The sequence below is a fragment of the Crassostrea angulata genome, chromosome 2 (assembly GCF_025612915.1).
Source record: "Crassostrea angulata isolate pt1a10 chromosome 2, ASM2561291v2, whole genome shotgun sequence".
Lineage (NCBI taxonomy): Eukaryota > Metazoa > Mollusca > Bivalvia > Ostreida > Ostreidae > Magallana > Magallana angulata.
The window spans coordinates 6,058,815-6,083,221 of record NC_069112.1 but is presented as its reverse complement, the minus strand read 5'-3'; the positions used below and the strand labels follow the sequence as shown (position 1 = coordinate 6,083,221).

The 24,407-nt window shown below is 34.2% G+C and overlaps 1 pseudogene; it reads left to right on the top strand.

Annotated features, from left to right (window-relative positions):
- The window catches only part of LOC128170594 (uncharacterized), a 59,243-nt pseudogene that overhangs the window by 353 nt on the left and 34,483 nt on the right, over window positions 1-24,407 (top strand).

The following is a 24,407-nucleotide window of genomic DNA, read 5'->3' as shown; positions in this document are numbered from 1 at the left end:
TATAGCTTTCAAGACAACTCTTTTGATTAAAATTCTTTTGAAGAGATTAAGAAAAGCATAACATTTGTATAGACAATCTTTTAAATTGATATAGTTTTTATTTGTATGGTAGTGTTTGAGATAATGCAGAAAACTTCAACAAATTATCAATGGATCACGGATTATAATAAGCTACATTTGTGTGCATTATGTACATTTTGCAGTAGCTATGCAGTAACCCCGTTTTATAATCAGCCCCAGTAGTGGTCGATCTATTTCTGGACCTGTTTAGACACGGAGCATCAGGGGGGCCGTGGGGGGGCTGCAAAGATTTTTCTCAAATTAACATACAAAAAATTGAACTAACAAGGAGTTGGTAGTTGCCCCCCCCCCCCCCCCAACTTTAATGTGACCCTGTAAAAATTGATTTGAAAATAAGGAAATAAACAGTGAAATTGAAGATTGAAAAGTATAACCCCCCTCTATGATAATTTTACTTTTATTCATTTTTAATAGCATAAATTTGTATTTGGTGTCATGGTTCATTCCGGTAATAAATTATAAACAGAAAAGCGATTTATGTGCAATCTGCACTTTCAGTGCAGAAAGGTCATATTTAATGCAGCATAGCGCCAAATGAAGCAAATAGACCCCCAAATTTTGTTTTGAATTTTGGTTAAGCTATGTGTGTAGATTTTTAAAAAATACTTTAGATAAAAACTTTCAGACTTTTGATCGCAGGATCCAACGTCCTTAATATCTCGCTTGTTTGTTCACCGATTGTTTCGAAATTTTCAGATCTGATAACATGCCGCGTGATGTTGTCGTTTTATATTTTACTTGATGAAAATCCCCATCCAGTTTTGAATTAATCCCCGTTTAGTAAAATATAACGACTTCTTTTGTCAGATGGGTTTAGCTTTAACGATGACTGACAGAGTCTCAAAGATTGGCTGGTTTGGTAGCTGATAAATTGAATTGGTGCAAGACATATTTCATTTGTTATTTAAATGCAATAAAATGAGTGGTATAGGTGTTGAAACAAAGGCTAAAAAATGCAAAAGATTTTACACATTTTCCGTTTTAGTTTTCAACCTGATAATAATTTGTTATAAAATGTATTTTAAAAGTTCTTGGTCTTACCAAAATCTTTCATCGGTATACAGAAAAAGGGGCTGGCCCCTATAATAAAGGAGTTAGAGTCGTCAAAATTTTTTAGTCAATAACTTTTAAAGGAATAAAAATGTCTAATGCATTATTGAAGCAAAGTTGTAAAGAAATTAAATCCAAATTCTTCTGTTGTATTCAGTTTGATGGTTTCGTAATTTATAGTCCGTATTTGCAGAAACAACTTTGTCAGTTCGGTCCAATTTTGTGGGAATGTATAGTTTAGAAAGTTATGAAAGTGCTTCTTGTAATGCACTTACAGGTACATGCAGCGCGTAAAGATGATTCCACATAAATTCCTGAATGTTTTCATTCATATGTACATTTTCATTTTCATAAAGATGAAGCTCTTTGACCTATTTATATTGGTTGTTTCAAAACTGTGCCCCTCTCTATATTTAGATGCATTACGCGACTCAGGTAACCGATCGATAGCAGGATTGCTAGCTGTATGCACAGACAACAGTGTATGTGCTTTTAGAGCTGGACGTACACATGTTTAACGCCCTACTGTTCTACTGTAACGAAGACACCTTGAATTGTTTCAGAACTGAGAGATGTGTTGGTTCCAATGCATGGTATTTAATCTCAACTTTTTTACAATACACGACCGTCATAAAAAACATAATGTGTATTACTGACATGACAAATGTACGCTGGCAATTTAAACGAACACGGGATTGCTTCCGATAGCACATTTCTTTTAAAAAAAACACAAAATACCGATTTACGATGAAGATAATATTATCATCATGGAGATGATTTTAAAAGGTGAACTTAATATTTGTATACGATAAAATCTTAATCCAAAGCCGCTTATTTTAAGTTACGGTTATTAGGGATATTAGTTATGACTTGCTTCGCGTTTCGCGTTTTTTATTTGCAAAACTTCTACAAAATTTATAACTGTACTCGACATCTTCAATGAAAAAAATGTTGTTCAATGTTCATCAAGCACGCTGTTCACAGCATTAGCAAACGAAGTAATTAACAAACTGTATATTGATAGATTGATACATTAACAAACATTCACACCCGCAATGTGTTTTTTTTTTTACAAATTCTATAAAATGTATACTCAATGACTGAATTCTTTTCCGTTTTCCGTCTGAGGTATTTTAAATCCAGTAATTATACTTAGAGCAAACTTTATTTTTAGATTGTAAGCTAAATTTTATAAACACAGTTTTTTTCCCTCTGTGTTCATTTGAAAGATATTTGTTTCATTACAAACATGTACCAAGTTGAAAAGTGATGAAATGATACTGTGTATAATTTTTTTTATATTAAATCCTAAAACTTATTTTATATCAATTATGATCACGGATGCAGTCGATGGTATTAACATTTTGATTCAACTCGATCTCGCTATTATTTTTTATATATTCAGCTGTTCTTAATTGTGTTTTACAAAGTAAACAATTGAAAAGGTATAGATAGCATATATGTGATTTATTCCAACGTTCCCCATGTAATATAAAACCTCTCAATACGTAGGATTTATAGACCGTGGAAGTTGATAGCGGGGGATTTGTATTTATTGCTGGTTGTGTTACACCCTGTATCACCGATTGAAGGTTAATACGCAAGTCAATAGGCAAGTTCCGAAATACGTGCTCTCTAATAAGGGAGGTGCATTTAATAGGGTCGATTCGAGTGGTGGGTACAAATATCCAAGGATGCTTATTAAGGTTTACGTTGTATATATCTGATTTCTAATATTGGGTCTGTAATCTTTATGTCTCTATCATTTGTTTGCATGTTGTTTATATTTTTAATATGTCTTGCAACATTTGTATGGGTCAATTTACGTTGACTAGATATCTGACTGTAACAGCTTATATGTGTGTCTGATGCATTTTATGTATAGTGCTCTGTCTATGGACGGAGTTTATTTGAAGTTTTTTTTTAACATCGTGTATATCTTGTAAACTTGTCAATCCCTACATTTTATTTTTAAACTGACCATGTTGCACTCCCGATGCTCGCAGCATCTCTTTATATAGAGTTTTCTTTACTGCAAGATTTGAATCAGTTTATTTTTTTTTCTTCCTATACACAATATTAAATGTATTTTGATGTATTCAACCGTATATAAGAGTAAATGTATATTTTTAAAGAAGTCTAGGGTTTTTAAAATTTATGATAAGGCATCAATGTACTTTTTGTTAAAAATCTACGCTGCTGGAGTGGTCATTTGAATAATTTAGCTTTAATAATACCTTTGACTTTTAACAGGTCTTGACCCTCTTGCTTTAGTAATAAAGGTTACCATTTGACAAACGCAAAAACAAACGTTGTTAACAAAACAGCTTCTTTCTCTTCCTCAATCTCCTTAAATCCACTTCTCTCTCTCTCTCTCTCTCTCTCTCTCTCTCTCTCTCTCTCTCTCTCTCTCTCTCTCTCTCTCTTTCATGTCATTTGAATAAGTCATTTTGAAACCTACCACTACGCTAATTCACTCTGGCACATATTTTTGTAACATGCCCAAAATTAAAATTATTTATCATTTTGATGAAAAACCTCATTATGACAAGAAACACATTTTCCAGAGATAGATTCGCTTGGATCCGGTTACACCTTGAATATTCTCAAGACATTTAGGCAGCATTTTTCTAAAGTAAATAATTTTTTTTGGAATTGTAAAGATAAACCTTGCATAAATACTATACAAATTTTAAATAGCTTAATTAAAATCGAGTATAAAGTACAGAATTTTTGGACAGATATGAACATAGAAACATTATCTGTATAAGTAAAATTTTAGAATTTTAGTCTTAGTCAAACCCTTTAGAACACTTTTCCGGAAATCGTTCGGTTTTCATTTTATTCTGACTTCTCAATTCTTTTACGCTTTGTAACAAACGGCTGTTATCCGATATGACGAAATGGAGAAGGGGATGTTAATAATTTGGAAAACCTTCATTTAAATGACTCAGTTGTGTATACGTTGACTGGTCCTTTGTCTCTATCGTACGAAGCTATATCGCACATATCAGACAGGCATTGCCAGTCCACTGTGTACCTCCGTCCTGATTTGTAAACAATAGTTTTATTTTTCACGTTAACACCGCTAATACAGAGATAGTACTACACAAGTCATTCACTGTCCAATTTACATTCATACACCAAAGGATTTAAAGCACGATGTTTCTGTCGCCTTCATAGAAAAAGGTAAATTTTCCTTATAATACTTCTCAAATTACAATCTTAACATGACTTTAATATCTAAAATAAAATCTTTATTTATCAAAGCTAAAAAATTTTAGTTAAAAATGATTGAGGGAAAAACACTCTCTACTATCGGTGTGCCGTTCCCGCAGAGCTATTTGACTGTACATACAACAACTTATTAAAAAGATATTAATGCATACCGGGAAAAACATTTACACATATAGCTTTCAAAACAACTCGTTTGATTAAAATTCTGTTGAAGAGATTAAGAAAAGCATAACATTTGTATAGACAATTTTTTAAAATTGATATAGTTTTGATTGGCATGGTAGTGTTTGAGATAATGCAGAAAACTAAAAAAAATAACCAATGAATCACGGATTGTAATAAGCTACATTTGTGTGCATGATGTACATTTTGCAGTAGCTATGCAATAACTCCGTTTTATAATCAGCTCCAGTAGTGGTCGATCTATTTCTGGACCTGTTAAGGCACGGAGCATCAGGGGGGCCGGGGGGGGGCTGCAAAGATTTTTCTCAAATTAACATGCAAAAAATTGAATTAACAAGGACTTGTTAGTTGCCCCCCCCCCCCCAACTTTTATGTGACCCTGTAAAAATTGAATTGAAAATAAGGAAATAAACAGTGAAAATTGAAAAGTAAACTCCCCCTTAATGATGATTTTACTTTTATTCATTTTAAATAGCATAATTTTGACTTTTGTCAGATGGGTTTAGCTTTAACGATGACTGACAGAGTCTCAAAGATTGGCTGGTTTGGAAGCTGATACATTGAATATTGCAATACATATTTCATTTGTTATTTAAATGCAAATAAAATGAGTGGTATAGGTTAGAAAAAATGCAAAACATTTCACGTATTTTCCGTTTTAGTCTTCTACCTGATAATAATTTGTTATACGATTATTAAAAAAGTTTTTGGTCTTACCAAGACCTTTCATTCGGTATACAGAAAAAGGGGCTGGCCCATATAGTTAGGGAGTTAGAGGCGTCAAAAGTTTTTAGTCAATAACTTGTAAAGGAATAAACATTTCTTAAACATTATTGAAGCAAAGTTGCAAAGAAATTAATTCCAAATTCTTCCGTAGTATTTAACAAAACAATTTTTGTCAGTTCGGTCCATTTTTGTGGGGGTGTGCACGTTTAGGAAGTTATGAAAGCATTTGTTGTAATGCACTAACTGATACATGCAGCGCGTAAAGATGATTCCACATAAATTTACCAAATGTTTTTATCCATATGAACATTTTCATTTTATAAAGATGAAGCTCTTTAACCTTATTTTTGTTGGTTGTTTCAAAACTGTGCCCCTCTCTATATTTAGATGCATTACGAGACTCAGGTAACTGATCGATAGCAGTGTTACTAGCTGTATTGATGCAATCGCCCAGACAACAGTGTATGTGCTTGTAGAGCTGGGGCTCGTAACATAAAGGGTGCTTAAGTCTAAGACAGTGCTTAATTAAGACTTATGTACATTCTTAGACTTACGTCAGTAACTAGAAGAGTGCTTAGCCAGGACAATTTACCCAAAACTTACGCGGCCGGTAGAGGTGACTTAAGTATGTTTTAAGTATTGTTTTCGTACATTTAGAAGTTCCATTGTTTATTATTTCAATTCAGCAAGTCAGCATTTGAATACAGTGTATTTATCACATATTTACACAAAATCAATATATTCATGTTCACCAATATAAATGTTTTGATTTAATTGATATAACTTTTAACGGTCGTAATGAGCTGTAACATTTTTCATATACATGTAGTATGCAACTGGGCTGCTGAATAGGTTGTCAACTCGTAAAGGTCAGTTAAGAAGAAGTAACTATATATGTAAACTCGCGAAACTTGAGAAAAGTAAAAAGGACAAAACTTTTGCGATTTTTTAGATGACGATTGTCTCATTTCATTACAATGTATATCGACTTCACGATGAAAGTATACTCAGAGTATGTGAATTGCCGTATTGGTGAGGTAAGATGAATAACAAAACATTTAAAGAAATTCCCTTCTAAGCATATTATTCGATCAAGTTCTAACAGCATCACCATATTACGCCACAGGCAGCCTTCGAAAACGACTAGTGAATATTCGTCAAAACAAAGAAGTAACAACAATAGACTGAATACATTGCCTAAGATCCATCGCTTTGAGTCTTTAATTTCTTTTGTCGAATTTGAGTGCATTGGTAATAAACACAGGGCGAAAAACCATCTTTAAGCAAGTCCTTAAAGGTGGCTTAAAGGTGACTTAAAGGAGCTTAAAGGCTATACAACCTTTAAGCCGCCTTTAAGTCACCTTTAAGCAAGTGCTTATAGGTCCTTAATGTCCAAACTTCTTTAAGCCACCTTTAAGCCACCTTTAAGCATCTTTAAGTGGCATTTACGCTCTCTTTACACTACCTTTACACTGTCTTTAAGTGGCCGTTAAGTCAATATTGATCAAGCTGAACAATAAAAACATATATTAAATGCAAATTTAAAGCTCTTTTAGAGGGATGGGAGGGGGTCATCCGAGTGATAATATAATTTCCAAGGAAGGGGGGGGCGGTGTTCCAGGCGGTTTTAATTGTCGCTCCATTAAACACAGATCGCTATCATCAGCACCGCTCCGATGGACACAGATTGCCGTTATAAAATTCTTTATAATTTTTGGGGTTTTTCAAAATTATTGTAGGGATGAGCGCAGTCTCTGTATCTTAATATGTGCATAAAACTAATTAAAGTATGTTTGTTTCCTATTATAAATTAATCGGTGAAAAAATTTCTCTCTCTCTCTCTCTCTCTCTCTCTCTCAGTTCATCCGGTTATTAAACAAAATAAAGATAATGAACCAAAAAATGCATGATTTAATTTGATAATCGGTTTAAGGTTTGTATTTTTTTTTTCAATTTTCATTATCTCTAACTCTAGATCTGCTAGATACATATTAAAGATGAAAAGACTCTCAACTGCCTTTGTTATATCGGGCAGGATATTACTGCTTTGTTTGTCTAGACATAGTTTTGTTCGTTTGTGAATATCTAATTAGAGTTTATTGTTTGTCCAACTTAAGAAAACCCCTGGAACTAACACAGAATATACAAGATATACACAACAGTTGTGTCGTGTGCCCAGGTGCATGTTTGTGTATATCTAATTAAAGTCTATTGTTTGTCTAACTTAAGAAAACCCCTGGAACTAACACAGAATATACAAGATATACACAACAGGTGTGTCGTGTGCCCAGGTGCACGTCGGGGTTTCTAAAGGCGTTGAATCTTAGTATGTACGAGTATACGATAAGTCTAGTGAATAAAAGTTAATTTACATTAATTTTGTAATTCATTTTCAAAGTATTATTTCCTAGCTCTGGGTTTCAAAAATGTTACGTCTACAAATTAACGATACATGTATGTAAGAGTAAAATCTTGAGGCTAATTAATTAATGTACCGGTGATCATAAATAGGGGTTGATTATTTAAATATATGTATAAGGGTAAATATGTCAAATATACCCGGCCTGGCACATCATACAATTGTATGTACAAGTCATTTGCAATTGCAACATGCAGTAAATACGTCACCGGTAATTGGTAATTTTGTTTGTTATAGAATTGATAGTTTAAAAATCATGTACATACAATTACATGTAAGTATTTAAACATATTGGAACGGCGCCGCGATCATGAAAACCTGGAAATTGCGGGAAATTGAACAAATACCCTAATAGTATCAATGCATTTAATAAAAGAAATGATTTCATTTTCTTTCTTACATTTTTATAGCTATACATTAGATGAACGTATATCTACTCAGTTTAAATTTATTAAATAAGAAAGCCTACTATAGTGCACTTAACAGTTTCCATTTAGGTGTAATATATTTTTGTTCACTGAAGACCAAGTTCCGTATTTCATTCTAAATACATGCATGCATGTAATTTATAAATTAGATATAATTGATTGTTACAAACTGAATGATTTGTCAAAATCTTTTCAAGTAAACACATTCAATACAGTGATTCAATATCCACTGATATATAGGATATAAAAACGCTCATATATCTGTAAGTTGCCGTGGCGCAGAGGAAGTATGGTGATGCTAGTAAACTAAGGGTCCCGGGTTCATTTCTCGCCGTGGCCGGTTTTTGGGGGTTTTTTTTTTGTTTTTTTTTTTTCATTTTTCTTTCTATAACAAAAACCGTTTTAATACCTTTTCTTTCATAAAGTTAATACATTTTGTTGAAAATTAAGCACAGTATTGAAAAAATTTGTTTTAATGGCTTAAAGGTGGCTTAAAGGTAGCTTAAAGGTTGCTTAAAGGTGGCTTAAAGAAGTTTGGACATTAAGGACCTATAAGTTGTCCTTAAAGGTGGCTTAAAGATGGCTTAAAGATAGTCTTTAAGCTGCCTTTAAGCCATCTTTACGCTTTCTTTAAGCCACCTTTAAGCAACACATATAGCTTAAAGATGGCTTAAAGATCGTCTTTAAGCTACCTTTAAACACCTTTAAGCTATCTTTAAGGAGGACTTAAAGATGGTCATTCATCCTGTGAAAACTATTGTCTTAGGTTAATAGCTTGTTTATTCTTGATATCTTTGATATTAGATTGGGTAGATGTTAATGTGCAGACACAATTCAAGTTGGCATGAATATACATACATATGTACCTAAAAAATTAAATTTAAAAAAATTAGGTACAAATGCATGTATATATCTTTTATTTTTTAAAAGATATTGTGTACATGCAAAGCAATGCAATGCTAGGGCTATTGAATTTGAACAATGTATACGGTGAGGGTTGGACTGATACTAGTTGTGCTTGTTCTAGGAATAGCGAATGACATACGAGGTATTGGGATGTTATTCTTTTAACAAATAAGTATTGCTTTCTTAAAAGCTTGCATTATACTAAACAAAGTGTTTCATCGGAAGCATTATCATTTACCTTAGCTGCATATATGTAGCTCTCAGTCTGGAAAAATGGACAAGTGCTACCATTCGAAATCTTTCATACAAGGGCTACAGACTTGCAGCTAACATTACCTTTAAAAATACATTTTAGAATTTGCCGCTGTTCATAAATTCATTAAAAAGACGGACAGATTCAAATAGTAATATGGGGTTTTATGATGTCTATTTATATAGTTTTCTTTAATATTATATTATTATTTCAAGCATGTGAGTGGAATGAGACAGTTTCAAATGTTATATGACATAAAGATAACAATATTTAAGGCCTTTCCGTCATTTTCAAGCAATGATAAAAAGGACTCTCAAAATAAGAAAATAGACGCAAAGTAAACTGCATTTACGGTACATGAATTCACATTGTATTCACATTGTATGAAGTATCTCAAAAGTTCCTATTATGGACTTGTCCACTATAACTGCGAAAAAATCAATGAATAAGACATTCTGGGGCGGTGTCTTGTAAATGAAATTTCCATTGGTTTCCATTTCTCCGTGAGCGTCGGGGTAGGTATAAAAACCAATTTAATATTTCAAAGTTGTGAATTGTTAACAACGATGTAACAGATCGAATGTTTTAGAACGATTTACAGAGGCGGATCCAGCAAATTGGAAAAGGGGGGGGGTCCATTTGATGAAAACCAATATGTGCAAAATTCATCATTTGTCAATAAGCAAGGACTTTTTGAACGTTTTCCGTGCGTATACAACTGTACATAATAAACATTTATCTCATCACTATCTATTTCACAAGAGTGCACTGCATTATTGAGCGTTTTCCAAAACGGTTTAGGTAAGGATATTTGCACAATATCTAGCCTCAAGAAACCCAAGTCTCCAGCAATGAGAAAGTGCGTCTATGCTTAATAGAAAAGAAACACTAAAAAACAAAAAATAACTCAGGCTAATTACGAGAAACTATAATAAAAATGGATATTTTGGTAATTTTTTATGCCTTTTAGATGTTTTTAAATTCTGCACTATTTATCGATTTTGATTTCTATCATTTGCCTTCTTAAATAAAGGTCATAATGATAGGTTATGACAAAAGCATGGAGATATTTTATATGCTGAATAGATGGTGAGTGTGTTAAACAATGATAAAAGCAATTGTCGTCTTAGGGAACTTGATGTGACCTCTGTAATGGGTGCGCTACATTATCCGGCACTAGTACAGATGCGATCATATTTAGAAAAGTTTTGAAAAGTTGGGCATTTTCATGATGGTTTACATATTAATATTTTACATGGTAATGTTGTCACAGAATTTCCGATTCTTGGAAACAAAACCAAAAAGGCTTTCTTTTGTGTTTCATGTGGGTATGAAGGTAGCTAGCATTCCAGAAAAATAGTATAACCCGCATAAGCTGGTCATGTAATTAAGGTTTTCCGCTGGGAGCGGAAAACCTTACTATTATTCTGAAAAATTTTCAAATTTCTTATTATTTTTTTTTTCTTCTAGACGCCAACTTTGATCCTTAATATCTCGCTCGTTTGTTCACCGATTGTTTTGAAATTTTCAGAACTGATAACATGCCGCGTGATGTTGTCGTTGCCTATTTTAGTTGAGGAAAAACCCTATCCGGTTTTGAGTTATCTCCCTTTTAGTAAAATATAACGACTTCTTTTGTCCAGGGGGTTTAGCTTTAACGATGACTGGCAGAGTCTCAAAGATGAGCTGGTTTGGAAGCTAATACATTGAATTTGTGCGAGATATATTTTATTTATTATTTAAATGCAAATAAAAGGGGTGGTATAGATGTTGAAACAAAGGTAAGAAAAAAAAGCAAAAAAAATTCGCGTATTTTCCGTGTTAGTTTTCTACCTGATAAAAATTTGTTATAACATGTATTTTAAAAGTTCTTCGTCTTACTCAGACCTTTCATTCGGTATGCCGAAAAAAGGGCTGGCCCTTATAATTAGGGAGTTAGAGGCGTCCAAAGTTTCTTGTCAATAACTTAAAAAGGAATAAAAATTTCTAATGCATTATTGAAGCAAAGTTGTAAAGAAATTCATTTTGAATCCTTCTATAGTATTCAATTTAATGTTTTCGAAATTTATAGTCAGTATTTGCAGAAACAATTGTTGTCAGTTCGGTCCATTTTTGTGGGGGTGCGCACGTTTATGAGGTTATGAAAGGGCTTCTTGTAATGCACTAACTGATACATGTAGTGCGCAAAAATAATTCCACATAAAATTCCCAAATGTTTTTATTCATATGTACATTTTCATTTCATATAGATGAACCTCTTTGACCTTATTTTAGTTGTTTGTTTCATAACTGTGCCCCTGTCTATATTTAGATGCATTACGAGACTCAGGTAACCGATCGATAGGAGAGTCGCTAGCTGTATTCAGGCCGTCGCCTAGACGATAGTGCATGTGCTTGTAGAGCTGGACGTACACGTTTAACGCGTCGCCCCACTGTGTTACTGTAACAGAGACATTTTGAATTGTTTCAGTACTGGGAGATGTGTTAATAAAATGGTTCCATTGCATGGTAATTAAACTCAACTTTTCTACAATACGTATACACGGCCGTCTTATAAAGCGCGATGTGTATTACTGACATGACAAATGCACGCTGGCAATTTAAACGAACGCGGGATTGCTCCCGATAGAACAATTCTTTTAAAGCAAAAAAAGAAATACTGATTTGCGATGGATATAATATAATTATCATTGGGAGATGGTTTTTGAAAGTGAACTTAATATTCGTATACGATAATATTTGAATCCAAAGCCGCTAGTTTTAAGTTACGGTTATCAGGGATATTAATTATGACTTGCCCCGCGCTCAGGTTTTTTACTTGCAAAACATCTACAAACGAAAATACCAAACAACCTTCAGCAGCAACGTATAAATTATTTATTCCATACACAATTCTAAAGAGGTAATTAAATAAATTTTATAAATGCTTTATACTTGTATACATTCGCTATCTTCCATGGAAAAAAGTGGCATGGAAAAAATGTTGTTCAATGTTCATCAAATACGCTGTAGTCTTAGCAATCGAAAATAATTAACAAACTGTATATTGATAGATTGACATATCAACAAACATTCAGACCCGCAATGTGTTTTTTACAAGTTCTATAAAATGTAGAATCAATGACTGAATTCTTTACCGTTTTCCGTGTTGGTTATTTTGAATCACGCGTGTACGTTATGTGTAGCCATATAGATAAACACTTTAAGTGTTTAATTTTTATAAGAAATTGTGTACATGCAGAGCAATGCAATGCTAGGACAATTAAATTCCAACAATGTATATGGTGAGGCCGGTCAGACTGATACTGGTTCTGCTTGTTCTACAAATAGCGAATGTAAGACGAAGTATTTGGGTGTTATATTTTAAACAAATATAAGTATTGCTTTCTTAAAAGCTTGCATTACTCAACAAAGTATTTTATTGGAATCATTCTTAGTTACCTTAACTGCATATGTACCGCTCGGTCTGTATCCCGGAAAAATTGACTTCCATCCGAAATTTTTCATACAAGGTCTACAGACTTGCAGCTAACATTACCTTTAAAAATACATTTTAGAATTTGCCGCTGTTTATAAATTCATTAAAAAGACGCGCAGAATCAATTGGTAATATGTCGTTTGATATGGGATTTATGACGTCTATTTATATTGTTTTCATTAAAATTATTTCATTATTTCAAGCTTGTGGGTGGAATGAAATCAGTTTCACATGTTATATGACATAAAGATGTCCTCTCCCCACTTTTTCTCGCAGCAACTATTTTTTTTTTAAATTTACATAAAAAATTGAATTATCATGGAGTTGCCCCCCCCCCCCTTTTTTGTAGCATGTAAAAAAAATGGTATGAAAATCATGATATTATGAGTGAAATTTTGAAAATTTTGGAAAATTCTTTAAAAAAAACATTCTTTTTTTGCTTGTGAAGATTTGTTGGATGAGTTTGCCCCCCCCCCCCACTTTCAAAAACGATGCTACGTGCTTGGAAATTACTCATTTCTTTATTCCCCTCTTTAATAAACAAAACAAACTAACAAACATAACCGATCCAGATAAATATAATTACATGTATCAAAAATAAACTTCAAAAACAAACTACACATTCATCCTTCACCCACAATATTGCCTTTTCGATATTTGTCATCGTTGTAGACCCGTGTAACAATCTGTTACATTATATATGTAAGTAGGTGCTTGCACGACAAAGAACCCCTTGCTGATCTACATTTTCATTAACGCATACAAAGGAAAAATATATTTTGATTTATTTTTGAATTTCTTTTGATGTAAAAAAAAAAAGAGAAGAAATTGGTTCTCAGTCTCTCTTTATGCCTGTTTGTTAGCGGTTAATCCAAGTTCATTTTGAATATCCTATTGTAATTTAAAAAATGCGATGTAAATTTTTTTCATGCAATATTTCGGATAAAGCAATGAAGGGTTGTTTCTTGATATTTTATTTGACCATAAAATTGTAAAATGCTAACATTGAAAATTGTGCCCGATTTCTTTCTTTTTTTTTTTAAGGTAAAACTTTATTGATTTAAAAAATGATTCTTTGAGACAAACAAATTGACATAATCAATAAGAGTTTGACAATCTCTAACTGCAGGTCTGTAGCTTTTAGTCAAAAAAAGAATCGGATAAACGACCTAGGACACAGATCGTCCATCCGAATTTCTTGAAAATTGCCATTATTTTCGTACGCGGACGCAATACTCACCGAGACTAAATGGTTCGTATCTTAAGTTTTAACTGCTTTGAAAGGTTATATTGGTTTTCTGATAATTATGAACATGAATATTTAAATAAAAATGGTTAAAATTATAGTAAAATTACCGGCATCGGTCTTCTCCGTGCTCGGATCTAGAAGGGGAAGGGTTCCAGACCCCCCCCCCCCAGCGAAGTTTCTTTCAATTACGTGTACATTATAAACTTACCAAATATGCCTCGGACATCCCTTGATAAACTCAAATAACCGTCTGACCTTTCAACCCCCACCCCGGAAAATTTTTCTGATCCGCACATGTTCCCCCTCATCGAAATACAAAATTATTCTTCAAAACCCCTTGTAAAATTTCCAGGATCTCCGCATATATTCTAAGAGATTCATTGGCGCTTGCGTTCGATAAAAATGCGTGTAAAACGTTTGCCAATGGTCTTTTTACCTACGTACTGGGCATAACCACAGTCCCACTCTGTGAATAAAGTGCGGCGAATCAAACTAGAGACAACGTGTTAAGATCTGTATTTGCTTATAAACATGTAGTATCATCGTGCAAAATGCACTGTTCAATTATAATTTTTTTTTTTTACTTTACTTGTAAAATTCGTAATTTTTTTTTTCACAGTTTATATCTTACAAAGTTACTTTTTTATTTAGTGATTGACACTTTTCAGACTTTATATGTGATTTCAAAGAGACAGAGTGTCATGTCTCAAGGACTGTTAATCTCTTAAAACATCATTGTGCAATTATCAGATTTTCATTTCTTGGACATTAAAGACTCACTGAGTTTATTTAATTATTTTATATCTGTGAACCTTTCACTCAGCTTACTTATATCATTACCTGTCAATTTATACTCATTGTTAAGATTCTTATAAATAGTTATGTACAATTGTCAATGTGCAGTCTGGAATACGGCGGCCAGCCCCGGCCACATCCGACTCTCCCAGAGTCTTGAGTCCGGATGCCACTACTGAAATATCCGAATTGTTTGTAACATGTCTGTCTGTTAAATTGTTATAATGTTGCCATCGTTGAGTCTCGTCCAATAATGTGGAATCTTGCATCAATTGCCTGTTTATTTCTCTGGAATTGTATACTGGTGTACCTCCGGGAATACGGAAACCTACCCTTCGATTTAACTTACGGCACACAACGCGCCACAACATTATACCTTATACACTTTACGCCAACATTCCCTCACCGGTTCGTACTGCACACGACCGATGCAGATCCAGACGAATTCTCTATCACCGTAAAATCTACGCGGTCACAGATAATACTTTGTTTCTCAGTGTTTACACATCTAATATTGTACTATGGTCAGCTATCAATTTTTTGTAATACGTCACAAGTATGACGCAGCTACGACGGAAAACCTAATCGTTGCTTGCAACGAGCTCGTCTCTAGTGTTCTTTGTATTTTTCGTATGAAACGAAGTAAAACTCATCTATTATGAATACTTTACTTAGTTAACTAAACAATACATTTGAAAGCGGCTTTTTAAAGTAAAACGAATGCGTGTACTCGTACTTGAACGTCGTTTAACTCGATGGCTAATTACTTCAAAACTGTGTGAACTAAAACTTTTTTTAATAGAAATAAAGTAAAAATACATTGTAGATGTTCTTATTAATCTGTGTTTTTAGCGATACTGCTAAATTTTATGTATGTTTTCTTTAATTTTCCACATGTTTACTCAGCGAAGTAAACACCAGATGCTGAAGGGGAGTACAATGTACTTTATTTCAATAAAAATATATAGGGTTTTTTCTTATAAGAACAAAATTATGGGAAGCAGTGCGAAATTCTTTAAATAACCAATTTTAAAAGCATTTATTTGAGATAATAGAGAGGTTTAGGAAACCAACGTGTACGCATACGTGTACGTGTAGAACGGAAAATATGTGCATTACGTCATCAGTTTGTGTAATGACGAATTTCTTCACGTATGTACCCGAATGAACATACATGTAAATTGCAAAGTACCCGTAAGGTCGAACTTGTAGCCTCTGTTTCCCTGTTGTCTATTAATTTTAAAAAAATATGTTAATTTTTCTTAAGCCTGAATATTCAATGCGAATACTGATATCTACCAACATAAATTTTCATTAGCGTTAAAAATGTGCATATATAATAAATGATGTTTAATAAAATTAACACATGCAGAATTCCTACTTTTCGTTTATAACCAACATTCTCAGCTTAGTAGGAGAGGATATCCATAATTACAGACTGCATGTTATTAAATATTTATGATATTGTTTGTTAATTATAATTCAACATCAATTAATAATTAACAATGTACACTCAAGTACGCTAGTACACATTCTTGTTGCGATGTCACCCCCCCCCCCCCCATCCCCGGCCATGATACCTATTAAAATCAGGATTCCACACGTGCTTGCATGTGACAGAAGACAAGCTTATCATCTCTTAGGAAATGTATTTTTCCTCAAGTAAGTACGTGTATTAAATGATACATGTAATTGTGAAAATCATAGAGGAATGCATGATCTACACATGTAAAATTGCAACATATGTTCAACATATGTTTCGAGTAACATATGTTAAACATATGGATTTTTGGCGATTAGACGTGTTTGTTGGATTAATTGTAGTAATGATGTAGTATGCAGATGTAGTAATGAAAATGTAATAATTCCGGATATTTTAAGTTCGGCACGGTCCGGGTTTTTCTTTTAGTTTCTTGTTTATGTCACGTGATACAAGGGTATAAATACGACGGTGAATCAGATGTCGGCTGCTTAGTTGGAAATCAGCAGAAGAGATAAGAAGTCAGTGAATTAAAACAATAAAAGGTATTGTGTCAATACAGAGCTTGCCCGTTCGTAACGGTGTTAAGTGTTTTTGATTGCCCATAGAGAGGTTGTCCTCTTGGTACTCTAGGTTAGGCATTGCAGTCGTTTTGGCTTGTCAGTCTGTCACAGTAGGCTTTCCTCGCAGAGGCTAGCCATTGTTCCTTTCTCTAGTGACTGATCAGACTGTCGTCCAGGCCGTTGTGCCCACTGTCCGTCCTGAATAAGGCAGCCTACAGTGTGTACAGTGGTTGAAGGGCTACCACATATACTGTCCGTCCTGAATAAGGCAGCCTACAGTATATGCGGTAATCTGAGGACGGTCAGTCATTTTAGCTGAGTGGTTGACCTCAGTGGATTGTCACTGTGGGTGTGTACTGTCCGACCTGAACAAGGCAGCACCAGTACATCACACACAAATATATATATTTATCATACCCTTTGTCGTGTTTGTAAATATTCTAGATTCCCTGAAATTACTTGTTTATTATTAACCTAAGTAAGATTAGGCTATAGCAATCATTTTTGACAATCAATAGAAAATCACTATATTATAAGACTTTGTTAGTGTACACCCAAAACCCTGGAAAAGACCAGGCACGTATACGACGGAAGACCTTATCGTTGCTTGTAACGAGCTCGTCTCTAGTTAAGATATTCCGTTTTCCAACGGACTACCTTGTTATTGCTTTGTTTCTATTTTACTTTATTCTTTTTTCTTCTTACGCATTTTTGTGGATGCGACTGATCGAAAACGGCTCTGGCCATTTTATGAAACTTTTCGAACTAACAGATATTGATCAGAACCTTATTGGAAATGTTTTGAATTGATGACGTCATTTCCGTTTTTTAGGTATTGACCTTTTAACAATTTTAAGAAGGTCAATCCGACCTGTGTCTGTGTATTTTCATGTAAACAAATAAAGATATATAAATGTACCCTCCGATCTCATTGATACACCTTAGAGCGTGCATGGAGATAGGAATAAACGAAACATTTTAATTCAAAGAGGTTTTGAGAAGATAAATATTTGGTCTCTTTAATTGCACCTAAATATTGCATTTCCCCCAACATTATTATACCCGCACTTTCTACAGAAAGTTCGGGTATATTGTTGTTACCCTGTTCCGTCCGTCCGTCCGTCCGTCCGTCTGTCACGTTTTACTTTCTCAAACTGCTATAACATCTTATAAACCAGCAAACTCAACTCTTAAAGTTTGATTTGGGGAATCATGTTGTTTTGTAAAAAGGTTTTAAAAATTCTCTGTTATTCCTGGGGGTCAAATAATTGGTAAAAAATGACGTTTTTCCACAAAAAACCTTCCTCGAACTCCTCCAACATTTTCAACAGTAGACATATCATCTCTTGGAATATGTTTTAGGGTATCATATAGATGCGCAATAAGGTTTCGGAATTTTCAATTTTGTCCTGGGGGTCATTTAATGGCTGAAAAATGACGTATTTTTACCAAAAAAAACTGGTTTCAAAAACGTCATTTTTTTTGGAAGTAGCCAAATGATCTTCTAGAATATTGTTGGGGTGTCATATTGAAGTGGGATCAGTGGGCAACAAAAAATGACGTTTTTTTGCAAAAAAAAAGTATGGATCCCAGAACTCCTCTTACAACTTTTGGAGTAGCTACGTCATCTCTTAGGTTATAATTTGGGCTGTCCTATAGATGTGCAATAAGGTTTTAAAAATTTAAATTTCATCCAGGGAGTCAAATAGTAGCAGAAAATTGACGTTTAACACTTCAAAAAAACATAGATCCAAGGGCTCCTCTTATGATTTAATAGATATAGACACATCATATCTTGGGATATGATAGGGACTGTTCCATAGATGTGCATTACAGTTTTGAAAAATTAAATTAAACCCTGAGGCCCATTACCTACATACCTTTTGATGCCCTTTAAGGGTCAAGAATATATATGATTAAGGGGTGGGGATCTCAATCGTTTTCGAGATATTCGTGCACTTCCTGTTCGAAGGGGGTCATGACCACCCCCGTGGCCCATCACCTACATACTGTTTGATGCCCCTTGACACAAGAAACAAGAATATATATGGTTTAAGGGTGGAGATCTCAACTGTTTTGAAGATATTCATGGACTTGCTGTGTGAGGGGGTCAGGACCACCCACAGTGCCCATGACCTACATAACATTTGATGCCCCTTGACATCAGAAACATGAATATATATGGTTAAGGGGTCATGATTATAACAGTTTCTTAGATATATGGTAATTTCAAATTCCTGTGGGGGTGGGGATGACCCCAGGGGTCAAATCTAATAAACCTTATATATTGCCAGTAACAGTCAATATATGATTATGAAAACCCAATATTATTATCTTTGTCCGTTTTCAAGTTACCATTTACAATAGAGTCTACGATTCTTCCTACAAGGTTCAATGTTAGAACCCCCCACCCCCCCCCCCACCTTTGGACCGCCCCCCCCCCCCCGGAAAAGTGGTTGTCTAACCTCAAATGAGTAAAATCAAACCAGGGTGCACAACTAGATGCATGCCTATCATATCCTAGAGTTTTGTACAATTCTGTTCAGCCATCTCTGAGAAACAAGTTCAGAGCGGGAAAGAAGAAAAAGAAAAAGACGAATAATAATAATACATGTAATAAGAACCGTACAAAAACAATAAGTCTTCAATTTTCATTCGGGAGACTTAATAATAAAGATTAAATAGAGAAAGGATCATCAAACATCAATAGATAATTGACAATTTCTGATTCTTAGGGTGTCAGAATGACCCCTTAGGGTCATGACTTACATGCCATAATGATCTGATGCAACATGACCTAAGAAGGAATAATATCTTAGGATTAAAGTGGGGATCTCAATGGTTTTTGGGAACTCTTCTATGCACTCACTCGGGCAAAGCGAAAGTGAAACAGTGTTTGGACCTTAGCACAAATCAATACCGCTGACAACACTTAGTTTTTGAAAATAATCGATAAATTCGATGCTATGTATTCTGAAGCATTGTTTTTCAAGAAAACTAATTTATTAATACCATGAAAATAATAAGATTTTAAATTGTACAAACAGTTTAGATACCTTTTAAAGTCGTATATATTCCTACGCTAGAGTTCAATGTAGTCTCGTTCAACCAGACGCTTGGCTGTCTCCGAGTCTCTCTTGCTTGTCGGAGATAAACGGAGACAGCCGAGCGTTTGGTTGAACAAGACAAGAGTTCAGTCTTGCCTGGATCCATACAATTTCTCAGAAATATTTCGATTACTGATACTACTTGCCATGCAAAATCACATATCGTTGATAATCGATAAAATCAACTCCCGTCAGAACTTCAGTACTTTGATTATGATATTTGTTAATTTCAGGAAGAGCACTTGGGATCATGATCTACATACCATCTGAAATGTCTTGAACAAAGAAACAATAATATAATATGTACATGATATATGATTTAATTTAAGAACCCAGATATAGATCAATCATCTATGTTTTGTAATACTTCCTATGTATAAATTCATGAACATGTATTAGTTTGTGTTTTGTTCTATACTATTCATGTTCATGACTGTAGAATGGCGTAGTCTTATTTTAAATTACATTAAAAAATTGTCAAGTCTATGACTTGGAACCCCCACCCCCAAACAAACTCAAATATAAACTGTTCTCCCCCCCCCCCTTATTTGACGAATGATCTATTACAATCAAAATATAATTTGGGTGTCTAAAAACTTTTATAAACTGGTAAAAAATGTTATTCTTAAAAAAAATACATTACACCTTGCATAATTGACAAATGATCTATTGAGATATGATCAGAGGTCATATTTCTACCTTGGGATCAATAACTAGTATTCATTGACAAATTAAAATTACTAACAATAAATGATTCAAATTATAAATGTTTATACTCCACATTCAACCCCCCCCCCCCCCAATCTTACATGGTTCTAAAGATTCAGTCTTCTTAATACATTCTTATATGTGTACAGTAGCAAATTTTAAATCATTTCTTGATTGCTTTTTCTCTCCTGATGCACATTAACATTTTGGAAATTGCCTAATTCAATTTTTAAGATTTATAAACAAAATGTTATATGCATATGTATTCGCCTATTTGGGGCAATTGTAAAGTCTCCTAAACAAAGCCGTGTCATCATTAGGCTAGGAATTACTCACATGGATCAAACACTACATATGAATAAGATAAAATACTTTATTATTTCTAGTTCTAGATGTCAGAGTGTCTCCATGGGGGCATAATCTATATACAGTTTTATGCGCAATTACACAAAGAGCAAGAATAAATTATATGGTTTAGGGATGAGGATCTCAGAAGTTAACAAAATATACAGTGTATCATCATTTCTTATTTCATAAAGGCGGGGGGGGGGGGGGGTTAAAGACAACACCTGGGGGTCATTAATGTACTTTACACCATATGATGCATTATAATGATATTACAAGATATTTTGTATTTTCCTGTTTCGTGGGGTCAGAATAGTCCCATAAGGTCATGACCTACATTGTATTTGATGCATTATAATACATTAGGAAAGAAATACTCCTTCCTTCCTATTATAACTCATATAAAAATGATAAGTGTCTACACTTACTTACATGTAATACACAAATTTAATAAGAAATTGTTTATACAGGGTCAATATGGGGTCAACTCATTAGTGCATGATCATGCAGTCTGACAAACGAAAAAAATAACTTTTGCAATTAAAATGACAGAAACTTTACAAATACGGTAGGATAGGTAACGATGATAAGCTTATTTAAATATTAAAAGATGATGATACAGTATGCTGTCAAAGGGAGATCACATTTAGAAAGTGAAAGTAGAACTTATGCATGCTGGCATCTCATTATATTGTGCTACTGCAACTACATGTATTATGTTTACCTATATTGGTCAACATCATAATGATAATCCAATTAAAACACAATAATGAATTCCTTTAGCTGATCTTAACTGATCCTTTTCTGCATATGGAAAACACATACATGTATGTATACACGTGAACCGGCCATCTAATCAAAGAGCTGGGTAAAACTAGTACCCGCTAATGAGACCTGCAGATCTGTGTTGTGTACGTAACTTCAGACAAAGATCAGGTATTTATAACATGCATGTATTTTTATGACCTATTCTTCAAATCCACTTACACTATTTTATTAGGTAAATAACAGCGGGTGGTGCAGGACACCTGCATTTTGTGATGTATACTTCCTATTGAGATAAACAATAAAGTATATTAAATATTAATTAAATATTTACCCCCCAAATAATGTTACCTAACATTGAAGAGCAGTGGGTTAGGGCGTTTACATGTCTGTAAGACGATTGGGGTCCAATGTGTATTTTTGGTAATTTTACTATAATTGATATAAACGAATTTTCTTGGGGGGGGGGGGGGTTGACCATTCACTCCCATCCCTTCTCTAAATCTGAGCACATGATGATGTACATGTAGGCACACAGAAGCAAATTTAAAGCCGGCAACCGCCACGGGGAGAGGACACAATTTATTTTTAATTTTGTTTGTAATAATCATATAGACCATGATACTTTCTATGACATGAAATGTTAAGATTATTGATTAACTGAAAATTCACTGCAAACAGTTCAACCCCAAATTGCACATAAAGTGCTGCTCATATTATCCTATATTATATTATTATATATCATATCTCATCCTTCAGTTATGAAAATTATAATTTTTAAATATATTACCGGAGCTTGCATGTGGCCTTCATTTTCAATTAAATTGGTACAAAACAGTGTTATTTAGGGGCAAACACTTGGTGCGGGTATTACTGTCTAATGACAGCATCTAGTTTCATTTTGCGAGGGGATGCTCGGCTTTGTTGTGCCCTTGTTGTGTTTTTATCTTCCTATACATTTCAGATGAATGCATTTGAAGTTTGAAATCATTATCTTATAAATACATTTTTATAGTAAACTATCGATATAATTTTCAATAGTTAGTTCATTAACAAATTGAGCTTAGTTTTAGAAAGTATTGTCAATTGGTTGTACCGCTTAATCGAATGTTTTTTAGTCCTCTACCGGTTTTCACCGGAGGGGACTATAGCTTTCCTCTGCGTCCGTCAGTCCGTCAGTCCGTCCGTCCGTCTGACCAAATGTCCCCCCATCTGTCTGTCCCACTTTAGTTTTCCACACTTTTTTTCATTATGCGTTTGAAGAATAATATGAAATTTGCTGAACAGCTTCAAAATGTTAAACTACACATTAAGTTTACACTTTTGTAGTGTCTGGTTGATATATTATCGAGAAAATCAATTTTTTATACTCCAATTTTTTAATGTTCGGGTTCGTGATTGGGTTCGGTGTGTATTGAATAAACGAGGAATGTATGTAGTCAGGAATAATATCGTGCATTACTTGGACCATTCCTTTTTTTGTTTCCAACAAACAAATAAGTTCTATAAAATAGTGTCAAGCATTGTGTTCTAAATTTAATCGACAGGGTTCTTGTATTATGACAATCGGGTTCGCTATCGGGTTGGTCTGTTGATTCGAGGTACAGAAGACGGTAAGAAATTATATTCTGCATAACAGTGCATTGTTTTCACAAATTTCTACAAACCGGTATGGGACGTGTATTGCGTATGCAATACTCTCAGAATGCTTGTATTTTTGTTTTTTGGGGTTTTTTTGCTGAGCTAATTTTATTTCATTTCACGTCTTTTTCTTTATTTTTTTTTTATTTTCTCCTAATCTCTTATACAAATATCAGTTGAAGGAAACCATGCCACGTAAGCGTCGTTTAACACCAGGAAGTTCAGCTGGAGAACAATCTAACAGTTGCCTGGCCTCTCAGGGTGAACTGTTGCAGCAAGATAACCAACAACCACTTCTACAACCACCACCGACACATAGCACGTGTCTAACTTACCCACAGGCTTCACAAATTTCTCAGCGGGCTACCAGGCCATTTTCACAGACTTCATGGCAGTGCCCTCAATTAAGCCTTCAGCAGTCTGGAGAAGGTAATTGTATAATTTCACAATCTTTTTACAATCTTTTCGTAACTTGGACATGTACGTGAGTGCATTGACCACAGACGACATTATAATGGGCTTTTTTAGTTCACTGAGACGAAATCAAGGGGGAGCCTATGCTATACCCCCGGTATAAAGTTTTTGTTGCAGATCCTGTATATAAGTTATCACTTGTCTTTTCTTTACCAAACTTGCATGGATGATGCATCTGGACCTAATTATGGACTTGAAAGAATTTCATTCTGAATCCGGGCCATGAATTTCAGATGCTGGAGGAGGTAAAGGTTTTTGGAGCAGGTTAAAGTTTTTGGTACAGGTGCCGTTTGATGGCAATGTCTAAGTTACTACTGGTCCTAACTTCACCAAACTTGCATGGATGGTTTGTCTTATGGTACTTACGCACCTAACATGCTTGGATGCTGAATATGAGCCATAGGTTTCGGACGCCGAATAAGGTCAAGATTTTTGGAGCAGTCGTTCTTTGATAGACAAATCTTAGTTCTTATTGGTGCAATCTATATCAAATATGAATAGATGATGCATCTTGTAATT